The following is a 17,818-nucleotide window of genomic DNA, read 5'->3' on the forward strand; positions in this document are numbered from 1 at the left end:
TTACAGAATCAGAGAAAACAATTTTGAGTTAATTTACAACTATCTCCTTTCAATTTCCAGGAATAGTATTGAGTTTCAAAGAACTATTTCAGAAGCTGGAAACCTTTAAGCAAGAATATACTAAGTATCCAAAAGGGACACTGTCATTGATGCATACTGTATTTGAAGCTAACTTGTTAAAAGAATCAAATAATATTTAATTTTCAAGTTTCTTTGTTTTGTTCTATGGTTTATGGTTACTTCATTATTTAATGCATTGCTTCAATAATTTTCTATCATTCACTTACAATGGCATTATATATTGTTTTATTTTATAAAATTTATGATTTCCTAGATATATTAAAAAATGTCTATTCTAACAATTTGTATTTGAAATATATTAAATATTTACATTCACTGATATTTTCTTTTATTTTATGAGTTCTCTACACTTAAAAAATAAACAGCTGCAGCTAATGCCAGCATCTCTGTATTACTGAAGGATTTACCACAATGCCAGTGATGCCATTTTGCTCTGGGATTGCTGACATTATTCTGCCCTGCTGGATGCTGTGTCCCCTCATAGCCTGACACTTCTCTTTAAAATGAGTAGCATGTATTCCTTTGGTAATTGAACAAAGTTTGGGGAACTCTGTCCAAGAAAGAGAGTAAAGCCAATTGTCCAATGAGTATTGGCCTAACTGACAAAATGCAGCCCAATAATGGAGATGCTTTTAAGGCAGTTATAGGAAATCATTTTGAGAAACAAACACAGGGGGAGAGGATAAAGTTGTTTCCTTTCTTTTCTCCTAGCTTTTCCACTGAGATATTTTATTTCCATTATCTTGCTTTTCTTTCTTTATGTGTATCTTTGTAATTCCTCTCTGCTTTTCCATATATCATCTCCCTTTTACCACTGAAAATGATACCTTTAACCTATTCATCATAATCATTTATATCCCACTTGCCCTCCAGTCTCCTGAAAATATTTTCTATTTCCTAATACTTTCGAAGGGTAAAAACCCACAATGGGACCAGCAGGACCTCCAAGGCAGGGCCATTGCCTTTGCGCTTTTGTGCTTCTGTAAATCTGCTTGCTTCTAGGAAAATGAAACTTACCCCTAAAATTCCATTGGTTCTCAAAAGCTCATTCCAGATTGGTCCATTTCTAACACCTAATTTGCATATGGTGCAAAGTTAATCAAAACCTAAAACCCTATAAAAGCCTGTGTAAACCTACAAACAGGGTCCAGAGCTTGGAGTGTTAACTCCTTTGGGCCCACAGGTGAAAGAAAACTGAGTACTCCAACCCTCCAAGTGTCACTTGGTCTCTTAACAGGATTCAAGTTTCTGCAACATTTTCATGTTGATTATAAAATAATAGTTTGTATAAAATATAACTATCCATTGGATAGTCTAGGAAAATAATGATCTGAAGTGGGTTTCTCACTTCTCTTCTCATATTTAAAGCAACTGCCTTCTTTGACCAAAATGGTCGGTGGAAACCTTGTGTGACTAAAATGAGTTGGGTCTTAGCCTCTCTCAACAAAGCAATTCTGCAGACTTTTCTGACTTTGTCAGCTAGGTAAGCATTTGTAAGTTAGTATAAGGAACACTGGGACAATAGACAGAAGAGAGTGGGTATGTTATCAGTACACTTTCACTAGTGAAGGTGGGTCAGAATCAGTCTACTTAGGTATTCTCTGTCTCCTTTACCACAATGAATCAATTCAGTTTTGAATTTAAGGATGGAAGGGATAAAACTGGGTTAGAATAAAATGGATACAATTTGAAGGGATTAGAGTCTCTGGAGAAAAGAGAGGACAACTTAGATAACTATAGTTAAAATATGGAAAGAGGCAGGTCCTGGACTAGCAGTCCAGGCTGCAGACTGTCCCCACAGCTTGATAAAATACCTATGAAGGCAAAGGAAAGACAACAATTGATGACAACGAAAACTAAAACTGACAATGATACTACCACCAGAAACAGAGAGAAGTCCATTCCCTACAGGAACTAGGGAGGTGAATTGTAAATCATAATAGCAGCCACTTTTTAAAAAAATTTTTTAAATTGAAGTACAGTTACAGTGTGTCAGTTTCTGGTGTATAGCACAATGTCCCAGTCATGCATATACAAATATATATATTCATTTTCATATTCTTTTTCATTAAAGGTTATTACAAGATGTTGAACATAGTTCCCTGTGCTATACAGAAGAAACTTTTTAAATCTATTTTTATATATAGTGGCTAACATTTGTAAATCTCAAACTCCCATACTTATCCCTTCCCATCCCCTTTCCCTGGTAACCATAAGATCGTTTACTATGTCTGTGAGTCTATGTCTGTTTTGTAGATGAGTTCATACTGTCCTTTTTTCTTTCTTTCTTTCTTTTGATTCCATTTATGAGTGATATCATATGGTATTTTTCTTTCTCTTTCTGACTTAATTAACTTAGAATGATGATCTCTAGGTCCATCCATGTTGCTGCAAATGGCATTATTTTATTCTTTCTTATGGCTGAGTAGTATTCCATTGTATAAATATACCACTACTTCTTCATCCAGTCATCTGTTAATGGACATTTAGGTTGCTTCCATGTCTTGGCTATTGTATACAGTGTAGCAGCTACTTAAAATAGAGAAAATTGACAACTTGAAAGAATATAGGAGGAACTTTCTTTTATCCTTCACTGTAGATCATGCAGATCAAAAATGTAGCATCAGTACTAGCCAGAACACAGGGCAAAGGATCCCACCCAGGACAAAAAAAAACCTTCAGAGGAAGACAGCATACTCTACCCCCAGCCTGGTCCTTATTACTACCTTATTTCTTTGGAGAATAAAATTCCCAAAACACAAAAAGTAAGTGGTGTGTGTGTGTGTGTGTGTGTGTAGAAAGAGGAGGAAGATATGGTGGTGACAATAGATGTCTTGCATGCTTACAAAAACAGATTCAACAACTTAAGGCACTATGAGCAAAAGTGAAAATAGGAACAATATGTGAATCAACCATGGGAACCCTAATTTTGCTTTTACTCTGTTGGTTCAAAGTATCAAACAACAGATACTTTGAGTGGCATAGAATCCATCTCAATTCAGCCAACCTACAGCATGTAAATTGTTTAGGACTAGTGAACATTTATCTGCTCCCTAACTGGAAGTGGTTTATGACAAATTCTTTGGCACAAGGGAAATTCTTACCACAATAAAAGAAAAAGAAAACTTCTGCATTTTCAGTAAAATAAAAGAAGATAAGAAACTTCTGAATAAGGAGTAAAATTCAAAAAGAGTGATATAATAAATGTGAAAACAGAATTGGAATCAGGTAATATATACATGACATTAGAAATGAAAAATCTGACTTAAAATAGAAAGCTGTAATAAAATGTAATCAGTAGCACAACTGAGACAAATAGAAGATACTGAATTAGTGACTAAGGTCAAAATTTAGAAATTTCTTCTAAAAATGAAAAGAAAAAATGACAAAAGTAAAAATAATAAAGTCCAAAGAACAGAAAATCAATAAATGGATAAATTGGTATTTTGAAGAACCCTGAAGCAAAAGAGCAAAATCCTGATTGAAAATGTAATGGAAGAAAATTTTACTGACTGAAATGAAGACCTTAGTCTTCAAATTTAAAGAATTTGCTTTGTATTATAAAAATAATGAAAAGAGGTCCAAAACAAAACATATTATAGGAAATTTTTATTATGAAGATGAATAAATCTCTATAAGTAGTTATTTAGAAAAAATAGGTTTATAACAATGGAATAAAATAATTTTGTCTTCAGGGTTCTCTGCAATATTACTTTAAGACAATAGTGTCATATTTATAAAGTTTTGAGAGGCAAAGCTTATATCAGCCAAGGACTCATTTATATCTGGAGATAACACGGAGGAAAATAAGAAAATATAGAAACTACATTAATAATATTTGCAGCATATGGATGCTCTTTGTTTTTGTTTTTGTTTTGTCATTCTCTGCTTTATCTGAATTTTTCACAATGCACAACAAAGCTACATAGACAAAATTCTTGAGAGAATCCAGAAAACCTCTCAGAATTTCTTCAAGCTTTATTTAGTGCCTCATGTATTTTGTAAAATCTACTTTTTCTAAATTATCAGCATTTAGACTTGAGTTTTAAAACTCTCTTATTAAAAATAAAAAAGATTAGACTAAGAAACAACCCATAATTTAAAAAATAGACACTTGGTAAATAATGAAGAAATCATATAAAAACTTATAAAATGTTTCTCAAGATGACCCATAGAGGCAAATTTATTACTATAATTTATTATTTAATAAAAGAACAAAAAACTGTTACATTCAAGACATTAGAACATAGAAAAGAAAAAACAAATTAACAGCAAATTCAAATTCTTTGAAAAATAATAATAGACTAATTTCTCATGAATATAATAAAAGTAGTACACAAATGGACAAAGTTAGAATGTAAAGGAGATATTATTATAATTATGGAGAATTTTTTAAACTATAGTATACCAAGTACAACTCTGTACTGGTTGCTTATAAAATCTTGACAAAGTGAGTTATTTTCTTGAAAATGCTGTTTCAAATCATAGAAGAGTCTAGACCCATTTCATCTTATGATTCTGGCATAACTTTCATAGTATAACTGTCAGTTTGTGAGCAGTTCTTGTGAGTCACCAATAAATATGTGTGTCCCCAGAATTCCTCTCTGTTATATCATCCTCTGGTCTCATATACCCAAAATTTATATTCATTAATAGCTATATCAAAACCAAGCTCATCATTGATACTTATTATAATCCATTTAGAAAAAATTGATAAGATATTCTAAAACTGGATTTTGATAATGGTTTCACAATGGTATACATTTACTAAAACTCATTGAATACTACAGTTCAAATGATTCACTTTTAGGGTATGTAAATTATATCTCAATATATAGTCTGCCTAAGAGAATCAAGCTAAATAAACAAACTGCTTTCTTTTTAAAATAAAATTATTTGAGTGTCTGTATGTGTTAGGCTGCCTGTGCTGCCGTAACAAAAGACCACAGACTGGCGGCATACACAGCGAGTTTATTTCCTCCCAGTTCTGGAGGCTAGAAACTCAAGATCAGGATCTGACTGGGTTAGTCTCTGGTGAGACCTTTATTCCTGGTTTGCAGATGGCCATCCATGTTCTGTCTGTGTCCCCACATGTTCTTTCCTCTGTGTAAACAGAGGAAGAGAAAGAGAGAGCTCTGGTGTTTCTTCCTCTCCTTGCAAGGACACCAGTCCTATCAGATTAGGGCCCCACCCTTGGGACCTCATTTAACCTTAATTACCTCCCTAAAGATCTTCTTTCCAAAAACAGTCCCATTGCAGGCTAGAGTTACAACATATGAATTTGGCAGCAGAGGAAGGACACAATTCAGTCCATTATACTAGGAAACTTCCTCTGATTTTTGCTTAAAATTCTATTTTGCATTATAGTCTTTTCTGCCTTCCCAGTGATCTTTACCAAACTAAGAGATATGATGGACAGTCCCACTAAACCGTGAGGCAGCTGGGACGCCTGGCGATGATTTCATAGTATTTGTTTAGCAGAGAATATCCGAAATTACTATGAGTCGTCTTTTTACAAAAATTGACTCATCATAAGACCCTCTTGCCACTTCAGTTTTCTTAACCCCCAGATCTTAACATGGAAGTAAGGGGTAGATTTATATTTAGCAATAGTTGTATTACAGAAAGAAAAATAATTAGAAAGAAATGGCCACTAACATTAGATGTTTTCTATCTCAGAAATTAACATAATTAAAGAATTATTTATTAAATCATAATATTGACCTTGTCAATAGGTACCAAGGGCCTTAAAGTTCATTGACTTTATAATTCTGCTTTTCAGAATTTCTCCTAAATATATCATCAGAAATTTGCCCATAAATGTATGTCAAGTTGTCCATTTTAGCATTATATGTAACAAAAAAATGTATCAGCAAACTAAATAAAGAAATGTTGTGTATCTATTTTATGTATAGTAGTTAGTACCTATAAATCTCAAACTCCTAATTTATCCCTTCCCACCCCCTTCCCCTCTCCGAGATTTGCAGATACTAACTTCTGTATCTACTTTCTGTATATAAAATAGATAAACAAGTTTATACTGTATAGCACAGGGAACTATATTCAATATTTTGAAGTAACTTATGGTTAAAAGAAAATGAAAACAAATATCGATATATTTCTATATGACAGAGGCATTGTGCTGTACACCAGAAATTGACACAACATTGTAAACTGACTATACTTCAATAAAAATATATTTTTTAAAAATATAAATAAATAAAAATACATTATGCAACATAAAAATAAAATAAAACAAAATAATTCAATGAATAAATGAATAAGGAAATGGTTAAGTAAATTGTGATATATTCCTACCAATAAGTATTAAATAACCATTAAATTTAATAATTGCCTGAAAATTTTACATGGGATGAGAACGTATTCACAAAATAGTGTAAAAATTTTATGTATGGAGGTTGTTGGTTAAGCAATTCAGGATGCTGAGAATTAATAAAGGAAAATGCATTTTTCCCATTTTTCTGCATTTCTTGTATAAAATGTATTTTTAGATAACACCATATTGATGAATGAAAGTTCTTCATTGAAGAATTCTAACAAATGCAAAAAGAATGTTAGAATTAGAAATGGCCATATTGCAGCTGAAAGAGATGAAGGAAGGAAGGAAAGAAGGAAGGAGGGAAGGAGGGAAGGAAGGAAGGAGGAGAAAGGGGATGAGGGAAAGGAAAGAAAGAGGAAAAAGAGCTCATAATAAATGGATGGTAAAACCATTAAGGGAACTTGAGAAATGAGTGGGTCAGGCTGACACCACAAAAACCAACTGATCAAGTCCAGCATCATTAAAAATGTAACAGTCAAGACATACACTTCATGAAGTAGTATAATAGGGAGTGCACAGTCCCACCTTGAAGTATTCCTGCCAGAAGATAAATAATAATGTATAAAATTGGACCTAAGTCCAATCAAGAATCTAGACCACTCTTTCTCCCAGACTCCTTTGTCAGCCACTGTTCTGCTGGATGTAGTCAATGAGACATCTAATGGGAAGTTCTGATCAGACTTGGGGAAGGAAGACAGAAGGGAGGCTATTTCTCCTTCTCTGCCTTGGGGATTATCGCTGGTAGCAGATGTATCTCCTCCTTGACTCCAGCTACCACTAAAAAAACCCGTCCTGGTTCCAGCTTCCTTCAGGTAACCCTGACCACTGGGCTCTGATAACATCACCTCCTCCCTTGGTTTCTTCAGTGGTTACTAATCTCATGCATGATGATATCTGTTTTCCTGATTGGGCTGTGACCAATTCAGTAATTCTTTTGAGTTGATCTACAGAACTTCTTGGAGGAAGAGATAGTTGGCACTTAGCCTGTGATTCTTCTGAATGATCAGCTTTAGTGATTGTCTTTTTTTTAAATCTAAGTTTATTAAATTTTCTGATGAGACAGTGTCTATTGGTCAAGGATTTCATTTGACATGTGAAAGGGAATTTTTTTTTTATTGGGATAATATAAAGGCTTCTGTAAGTGCTTAATTAGGAGACAAACGACAGCCATCCTCCTCTGTTTAAGATGGTGGTTCTCAACATGGTTCTCCATCAGAATGGTATAGAGTCTTAAAAATCACTCACACCCAGGAGATTCTGATGTAAATAGTCTATAATGAGTAATTTTTATTTATTTATTTATTCTAAAATATGGAACGCTTCACGAATTTGCATGTCATCCTTGTGCAGGGGCCATGCTAATCTTTGTATAGAATGAGTAATTTTTAGAGCAGACATTTTTAGATTCACTCAGTTTAGATCCACAAGGAATGACAATTTCAGGTGCAGTTTGCTCCAGCTCCATTTCTCTGCAGTCCTCTTCCTTATATCAAGTTTGACTTCAGACTTCATATTTCTCATTGTAGCAAAATGGCTGCAGCACTATCAGGCCTCACGTCTGCATCCCATATCATCCAGAGAAAGACAACATATCTCTCCAGATAAATTCTGAAGAAAAACAAGGATTCTTCTTTTCTAGAAATCCCTGGAAGACATATCCTGGTTTTTCTTAAGCCCATTTTGGTTCATGAAACTTAATCCTTGTGGTCAGGAGAATGAACTGGGCTTCAGTCAGTCAGGGCCCATCCCTAGAACTAGGGATGAAGTTGCCTTCTCCTGAGACAATGAAAACTAAGTTACTGTTGCCATGGGAAAAGGCAATGAATGCCAAGAAGCTGAGAACAGCAAGTGTCTGCTACACAGAGGAAGGAGAGTGTTTTAAAATTGATAAGAAAATAATTGTTCAGATGTTTTCCTTTAAATCAGAGCCTCTAGGAGTTTATCTAGTGAACATTCATGGCAGCCAATGGAGATCAGATGGACATTATAAAGACTCAATCATTTAGTCAGTTTACTATCCAGGTTAATACTACTAGTTGAAAGTTTTATTTGTTCTTCAGCTTAAAATAATTTTTATTCTTAGTTATATATTATATAATTTAATACCCATAAGGGACCACTGTTTGGAGACAGAAAGACATACATATTGACGTGTGTTGTTCATGTTCACCCAGCATCTTCTGATGATAACACCATTTTCTTCTGGGAGAGCATCAGCACCTCTTTCCTAGTGGGTACAATATAAGTGGGGCATCCCCCTCTAACCATAGCCACGCAGTGAGCATGTTATCCAGAGTAGGCCAACCCAATTGCTTTTCCTGGGACAGGAAACAATGACAGCTGATTCACCTCTGTGATGATACTTTAACAGGACTATTAAATTAGCTACTGCTCACAAAACCTAACAGCTTTGCAGGTTCTTGCTGTTTCTGACCTGGCCCTTGAGGTTCCTTTGATGTGTGCGTCACCCACGGCCTTCCCGTCAATTCTCTTTTTGCTTGATTTTTCAAGAATAGTTTTCTATGGTTTGCAACATATAATCCTGATACGAAACATAAAATGATCATTCTGAACATTTCCTTCAGGATAATCAACACTGAATTTGTAAACTGCATGTCTGATCAACCTTGTTTTATGCAGTGCATTGGTATACTTCTAGTATTTTAAGAATCATTGTTGAAAAGGAAATATAATAACATTTTACCCAAACTGACTTATAATTTGATAGGAATAAAGGCCTTCTAAACTCTCAATATGTTATTTGTGGATAAGTGTTTGGCATAGCAGTCTGAAGCCTTCTCTTTTATCCAACCACTTAGAAAGAAACAAAAAAAAAATTAGGAAAATAAGCTAGCTCCTTTTTTAAGCAAGTGGTAAAAATTCTAAGCATAGCTACAAAAGTGGTTTTTTGCCAAGGTTTGATAAATAATAGGCTGTTACATTTTAGTATGTTTTAATGTCTATGTAATTTTAAATGAAACATGTATTATTTTAATTGGTTAATCAACAAATGATGCTTTTTCTCATACAATAAAATTCAAGAAAATTAAGCTTTTTCTTACTAAGTCATGGGGGTGTAATGTACAGCATAGCAACTGAAGTTAGTAATACTGTGTTGCGTATTTGAAAGTTGCTATGAGAGTTGATCTTAAAAGATCTTATCACAAGACAAAAAATCTATAACTGCTTATGGTGATGGATGTTACACATACTTATTGTGGTCATCATTTTACAATATATACAAATAAATTTGATATATTGCATACTTTTTAATCAAATAACTGAAATTATTTACCTGGTCATTTTAGATTTACAAAGAGGAAAGGAATTTATACCCTGGATACAGTTACTGGTACATGCTCAGTCCATTTCAGCTGATCAGCTGGCTGGTTAAAGGTCTCCCTCTCTCAGACAGCCCATGCAGCACAATGGAAAGACTCTGAACTGCAAGCCAGAAGATTGGGTATCAGCTCTGCAGTGTCCTTGGGAAAATCTCTCAGTCTTTATCACTCTCAGTTTTTTCATCTAGAAAAGAGGATAAAAATATCTTCTGGATTACTAAGAGAATAAGAGAAGACAGTACATGTGAAAGCATTTTGTAAATGCAAGGAATTCGTGTTATAATTTTACTTAACTAGTAGTTGATATTCTCTTGCTTTAAAGCTCCATTTTCAGAAACTAAGGCAATTAGTTAAGGCAGTTCATTTATCTCCCAAAGCTAATTTTGACATAAAAACATCAAGTTCAAAGTCCCAAACCATGTGTCCTGTCCTTAGGCCTGAAAATTGTTCAGTGTTTCATAAAGCCACGGTCAGTCAGCTGGTGCCTCAGGATGGTATCAGCTCACTGATGATACTCAGCTTTAGCTGGAGACCAGTTTTCCTCTGACCTCAATACTACAGTGTTTCAAGTGTCACATGTTAAAAGCGTGCAGGCTGGTTGATAAGGAAAATGAGGCAGGGTGCAAACACCTGGGGCTCAGCTACCCTAGTGAGGTTATGTCACTGTGAGGAGTTGGGAGGCATTTCAGCCACGGTTCTCATGTTTATTTAAATTGACTTTAGCCTTAAGGGAAACTATTAACCCATTTAAGGAGCAACCAAGTTAGAGTAGCACTGTAGTCAGTGATCAAAAGAGCCTACCAGCTACCTACTGCACAAATGAATATATTGTCACTTTGTCACCCAGATATTCAATCTGGGAGAAGTTACTTCCCAGAAAGTGATAGCATCATCTTACGTTCATCTGGTCCTTGGTGGATGAAGGGGTACAGCTCTACGGGAACACAACTGATGGAGTGGAACCTGCTTGAACATTGGCGTCATGGCAGCATTCTCATTGCCAGGAGTTAAAATTTCAGCCTTCGGTTTTCAGATATCGACACAGCAAGAAAGATTGCTATACATGAGCTGTTGCTTTTCCCTGCCTCTGCCACCTCACAGCCACATTGTATCTGAAGCTGAGATAAGGGCACAGGACTTTGGGTGTTTCCATTAGCAAGTTGGTTTGCGCTGCTGGATAAAGATGTCTGGGGGAGTCCAGATCTCATGTACCGTGAGGCTCCTTTGTGTTTTCCCACTTGCCTTCTATATTGTATAACACAACAAAGTTACATAGCATAGATTCCCAGGTTGATGGCTGGCAATAAGCTAGACCAACTCTACAAGAAGTCAAGCAGTGGAGAAGCAGAAATTTTAATAAAATCCAGGGAGCAGGATTTTATGTTTTAATTAGTTCTACCTCTTTCAGGCTCCTGCTATTTGTACAATTATCCTCTGCTTCATTAGTGTGAGCTTGTTCAAGTAAAACAACAATTAATACAATTTTGGATGGCCCTTCCCAACAATTTAAAAAAAAATCTGCAAGCAGAATTATGACATCATTTTATCAAAGCCATTTTTTAATCCAATAATTTATTCATAAAATAAAATGATTAAATTCTTCCCCTAAGTGTTTTTTTTCTCTTCTTCCTGTTTATTCTTTGGAAACTGCACAAATAGAAAAGGAAGGTCAAATAGATGGCATATACAAATGAGATGTAGGTCAAAGAGCACAAAGTCTCAGGTATAGGTGAGTAAGTTCTTAAGATCTAATGCACAGCATGGTGACTACAGTTAATAACGTGGTATTGTATAATTGAAAGGGAAGTTGCCGAGACTAGATCTTCATGTTTCTCACTACAAAAAAAAAACAAAAACAAAAAGATTAGCTGTGTGAGATGATTGATATGTTATTTATATTGATGTTGGTAATCATTCTGCAATGTATATGTATATCAAATTATCATGTTGTACACTTTAACTATATACAATGATATTGGTCAATTATTTTTTAATAAAACTGGGGGTTGGCGAACAATACAGCTAATCTCTCAATATTAAAGCTCTGGTTATAATGAGGATTCCACAGAATTGCTTATGAAATCTATTACAAATTCCCTTAATACCTATCTTTACTATAGGTATATTAGGCCTTAAAACATTTCAAGTAAGAGTCTAGATGTTGCTTGTCTTCTAACTAATGAATTTATTTAACATCGTTGTCTAGTTTTGACAGTCCCTCCCATTCAGGAGAAACACAGCAGTGACAATTCTGCTCTGGTGCATTGTGCTACTAGTTGGCCTCAATCCTGACCTAGAAGGAACATCTCCAAAGCTAAAAATTAATTTAGAGTCTGTTCCAGGTCAGTCCTTGGCATCTTTGTTGAGAAGACCTATTAACGCCAGCCTCAACAGAGATAAACACAAGCACATTAGGAACTGGACTGAGACCATCAATCATTTAACATAAGACAAATAGCAAAGCCTGTCAAATTGTGAACCAACCGACTGAAAACGGAGTACAAATAGCTATTCCAAAATGTTACAGGAGGTAATATCACATGAAAAGGTATATAGAGTTTACACATGACCAACAAATTAATATACTATTAAAATAGCATACTAGAAAACTCTAAATGTAATGATCTCATGATGCAGTCTAAACCAAAGGTGCTTCAAAGTGACGTGCTGTAATTTAGGACATTTCACTACAAATTATCCTTTGTACCTGGCACAATTTAAGATACAAAGGTGCATTTCTGGGTTACAGTGAAATTTTTATTATCCTAAAAACAGCTGAAAAACACTAAAACGTGACTACTAATCTACTGGCTCAGTTTTTAAAACACATTCAAATATCTCCACAAATGGAGAACCTTAGAGAGTTATCAAGTAGGTACAGAATTTCCTTGACAACAAATTCTTGTAGAATGAAACCAGTTTATACTTATTTTTAACATCTAAAGTAACTAAAAATTTAAACTAGTAAGCTATATTATAAATCATATTGAAAAGCATGTCCTTGATGTTTATATAAATATTTTAGACATATTTTTGCATCCATCACAGAACTGAGTTAGAAGGCTACTTTTCCGGGGTCTGTCCACCATACAGTTCAGGTCCAGACTGAAAAAATCTGCCTCATGTAGCTTACAGAAAAGGAGATTCATGTTTTCACCTGGGCAAATGTTGCTTCTGCTACAAGTCATGTTAATACTTCAACAGCAAGAGTGAGTAATGAGGGGAATGAAACCAGGACTGGGCAGGGACAAAGATGGGAGAAGCTGACCCAGCTGCAGGATGGGTGCCCAAGGAGGTAGTCTGCAGTCAAACAAGCAGTCCAAAAGGGCACAGTGACCCCCTAGCTGTGTTGCAGCAGTCATCAGTGTCTGAGATCCACTGAGCAGGGACATTTTGACAAAATGAGGTTTCTGGCACCAGGTGATCTGCCAAGACAGATTCAGTTGTCACTATCAAACCTGTATCAGCCAGGGTCCTAGAAGGAAGCATCTATCACACTCAGGAAAATTCAGGGAAGTTCAATTAAGGGACTGTTTCTAAGGTTGTAGGTTGAAATCACAAGGGAAAATGCAGTACGTCACTACCCACCTAGGCTGTAACCATCCCTAGACCAGAAGGAGTGAGGCGTGAAAGCAGTTCCTAGAATCTGGAAGCAGAGGACCACCTGGAGCAGAGCTCTGATCTTCAGTAGAAGGAGGTGGGCAGCTCAAGGTAACCCCAGAGGGGAGAAGCTAGTGATACAATACCTCTGTCTCACCCAGACACTCCCTGGGATCTCCAGTCAGGACTCGCCCATTGGCCAAACCCAGCTGGAGCCAGAAAGGGTTAGTGGGCACATATGGGCCAGCATGGAGAAGGGAGGGAGAAAACAAGGTGGAGAGAGGTCTGGCAGGGCAGACAGAAGAACGGTGGTGCAAACAGCATCCATCAAAATATGTGGGGGTCTGGGGGCAAGGGTCCAGCATCTGGAGAAAGGGGCCAGCAGAGTGAAGCAGAATATTAGAGTCCACATCAAAAAAAGAAATTGGGTCAGAAGGGGACTCTGCCCTGGTAGGAAGTCAATGTTTAGCAGCAAGCCAAGGCAGAAGTCCGCAGAAGTCACACGTTGTGCTAGAGCTGGGAGAGTAAGAAGTCCCCAGGCAAGCTGGAGGCCTGGCTGCGGAGCAGAGAAGCTCATCTTTGATGTAATTCACTGAAGCCTTTAGCATCAAGTGTACTTTCTGCCCAGGTCAGATGGACAGAAGGGCAAGCCAGGATTGAGATCAGTGTAGACCAGCATATCTGCAACTAAGAGAAAATGGGAAAGAAAAGTACGAATGTCACAGGAGGCTGTATCATGAAGGCCCTTGCAGGAAACGTATGACACGTTCAAATTGAGAAACATAAGGAGAGTCCACAAGGGTGTGGGGAAGAATGTGGGAAATGTAGAGAAACTATAAGGGATGTGTGCTACACCCCTAGGCTCAGGACAGCAAGGGGAAGGGGCAGTTACAAAACCCAGAGCTGCAGGCCGAGAAGTGCCCTGCCCTTCAGCTGAGGAATAGCACCTGTCCTTGGGGGTCCCCGGAATCACTCTCTCACTCTCCACTCTCTTCATATCTCCTGCAGGACCCCCCCCCCATTAACCGAACCCACCCAGAAGCCAGAGGGCCAAGCTAATACAGTCCACACAGTTCAACGTTGTAGGCCACAAAGAAGGATGCAGAAGGTTGGGATGGGGACATGGCCAAGCTAATCAAAGTTATCCAGCACAGGCTATTGTGCCACCCTGGTGAAAAATAATTAGATTCTTCTCATGAGATACTCATTCATTAAAAGGAAAAATAGTAATTTTACGGTAAAGAAACTGGCAGACTCCACCTTGACTGGATGATCAAGTTGACACCACTGGTAATGGGTCAGATTGATACTATGTGCCTCCCCATGTGATTCACTGAGAAGAAATCCATACCTGAGGCTGATCATGAAGAATCATCAGATAAACCCAGACTGGGGGGGCCAGTGTATGAAATAATTAGCCCATTTGCTTCAAAAATGCCTATGTCATGAAAAGAAATGCTGAGGAATCGTTCCCAGTGAAAGAAGGCTAAAGAGGCATGACAGCTGAATGCAGCGCATGACTCCGGGTTTTCTTCAGTTGCAGGGACATTATGAGACAAACTGTGAAATCAGAATAAGGTCTGTAAGTCAGATAACACTGATATCGATGTTAATTTCCTAATTTTGATTCTTGTACTGCAGTTATGTAATAAAGAGCCCTTGTTTTTAAAAAATACACCATGAGGTGTTGGGTGGATGAGTAAAGATGCCTCATGTCTACTCTGAAACAGTTCAGGGAAAAATAGAGAGAAAGAAAAGAAAGAAAACAAATATCATAAAACATTAACATAGACAGCTAGTCAGCGGCCGCAGCTGCCGCCGCTCCAGCCTCTTCATCTCCGGCTCGCCTGCTCAGGACTCTCCCCCGGGCCGCCGCTGGGCGAGAAGGAGCCCGGGAGCCGCCGTCTGGACGGGCTTGAGAGTCTGCTCGGCTCGCCCGCCTCGGCCGGGCCCCGCGGGTCGGCCGGGCGCGCGAGGGGCCGCGGCGGTTGTGGCGGCGGCGCCCGGCATGTATCAGAGCCCGCGGCGGCTCTGCTCCGCCCTGCTGCAGAGGGACGCGCCCGGCCTGTGTCGCCCGCCCGGCCCGCGGCCGCGCCGCCGCTCGCCCCCGCCCGCGACCGCCCCCCCCCGCCCCGCTACTGGCGGCGGCCTCAGCGGCCCGCGGCGTCGCGAGGTGCTGCTCCCGAACAGTGTATTCCATGGGAAACGGTACGAGCAGACTCTATAGTGCTCTCGCCAAGACACTGAACAGCAGCGCCGCCTCCCAGCACCCAGAGTATTTGGTGGCACCTGACCCAGAACATCTGGAGCCCATTGATCCTAAAGAGCTCCTCGAGGAATGCAGGGCTGTCCTGCACACTCGCCCTCCCCGCTTCCAGAGGGATTTTGTGGATCTGAGGGCAGACTGCCCCAGTAGCCACCACCCACCTATTAGGGTCATGCAGTGGAACATCCTCGCCCAAGCTCTTGGAGAAGGCAAAGACAACTTTGTCCAGTGCCCTATCGAAGCACTCAAGTGGGAAGAAAGAAGTGTCTCATCCTGGAAGAAATCCTAGCCTACCAGCCCGATATCCTGTGCCTCCAAGAGGTGGACCACTATTTTGACACCTTCCACCCACTTCTCAGTAGACTGGGCTATCAAGGCACATTCTTCCCCAAGCCCTGGTCACCATGTCTAGACGTAGAACACAACAACCGGCCGGATGGCTGTGCCCTGTTTTTTCTTCAGAACCGACTCAAGCTAGTCAACAGTGCCAACATCAGGCTGACAGCCATGACTCTGAAAACCAATCAGGTGGCCATCGCCCAGACACTGGAGTGCAAGGAGTCCAGCCGACAGTTCTGCATCGCCGTCACCCACTTAAAAGCACGTACTGGCTGGGAGCGATTTCGATCAGCTCAAGGCTGCGACCTTCTCCAGAACCTGCAGAACATCACCCAAGGAGCCAAGATTCCCCTTATTGTTTGTGGGGACTTTAATGCGGAGCCCATGGAGGAGGTCTACAAACACTTCGCTTCCTCCAGCCTCAACCTGAACAGCGCCTACAAGCTGCTGAGTGCTGATGGGCAGTCGGAGCCCCCATACACGACCTGGAAGATCTGGACCTCAGGGGAGTGCCGGCACACCCTGGACTACATCTGGTATTCCAAGCACGCTCTCAGTGTGCGCTCGGCTCTGGATTTGCTCACCGAGGAACAGATCGGACCCAACCGCCTACCATCCTTCAATTACCCTTCAGACCACCTGTCTCTAGTGTGTGACTTCAGCTTTAATGAGGAACCTTGATGGACTTTTATAAGTGCTTGTCTGTCTTTTTAATCACAGGAGTCTTAACCAGGGATGTTTCAGGAAACTGAAGTTGGATAAGAAGTTGACTGAGGAAGGATTCCCAGTTTCCCCAACTTCACTTTCCGTGTTTCCAGCATGCCCTCGGGAAGGAACCCCATAGCTCACAACCCCTTTCCATTAAAACCTATGGCAAAAAAGGTGTTTGCACTCCAGTTTTGGTTTGTACTGTTTTCTTCCCTGTAGCATTTTCTTGATCATTTAAGGGCATTATGTTAGGCTTGTTTTGAAGCTTTTTCAGTTGAGGATGCTATATAAAAATAGACTTGCTTGAGTCCTCCATAACTAACAATAAGTATGCAGGAGTAGTTTCTGTAGACACCATTGCAAGTTATTTATTTGTGGTATTTTAAATGTCAGCAAGTTATGCATGGCAATATTTATTTTTTATATCTTCATGTAAAATTAGGTAAATTAAAGCAGTATGAACATTTTAAAACCATGCAAAACATTAAGTTCTAGCGTAATTTATAGAAATTTTCTTACAGCTTTAAAGATGTTTTTACTTAGGGTCTAACAATCGTAGTGTACAAAGGACCTGTTTAACCTAGAGGGGTTTTTGTTATTTAAATGGAGTATCAGTTCTCCTTGATAGGTTCTTCATGAATCCTTACTTTGCCTCCATGTTCCCTATTACTGTGTTTCTTTAAGTGAGTCCACGGCCAGTCTTCATTATTTAATCAATGTTGGCATTTGCAGTTTCCCATCGGAATGGTAGCGGGGTGTGTTTGAGGTCACTTAGTGCCATTATTTGTAACGGTATGTGCTTTTCACAATAGGTTATTTGGGAGCCTTTATGTGGCAGTGGCTAAAAAGTCAGTGGGACCTTTTCGGAGATGGGAAACCATTTCTAGCCTGTTAATGAGGTTGTTGTTAAAATTTACTAAGTTTACTGGTTCAAAAATTCTAGAAAGAAGGATATAAAGTTAGAAAAACAGCCCAGAATTCTCTTCCATCAGAAATCAAAATGGTATAGATAACAGGTAAAGCCCCTTTCAAACAAAATCACCCAAAATAGCCTATTGGTAATAAATTAAAAGTATTTTAATCCATGAGTTGTAAATATTCAAGATTAATAAATGGTCTTTTAAAGCTAAAAAAAAACATTAA

At 38.5% G+C, this 17,818-nt stretch overlaps 2 pseudogenes; one reads left to right on the top strand and one right to left on the bottom strand.

Moving 5' to 3' along the window:
- Positions 1-7,726: 7,726 nt before the first annotated feature.
- On the bottom strand, positions 7,727-7,795 carry LOC140689371 (U6 spliceosomal RNA; annotated as a pseudogene).
- Positions 7,796-15,275: 7,480 nt separating this feature from the next.
- On the top strand, positions 15,276-16,948 carry LOC140689081 (nocturnin pseudogene; annotated as a pseudogene).
- Positions 16,949-17,818: the final 870 nt, after the last annotated feature.

Source organism: Vicugna pacos, chromosome 25, assembly GCF_048564905.1.
Source record: "Vicugna pacos chromosome 25, VicPac4, whole genome shotgun sequence".
NCBI lineage: Eukaryota > Metazoa > Chordata > Mammalia > Artiodactyla > Camelidae > Vicugna > Vicugna pacos.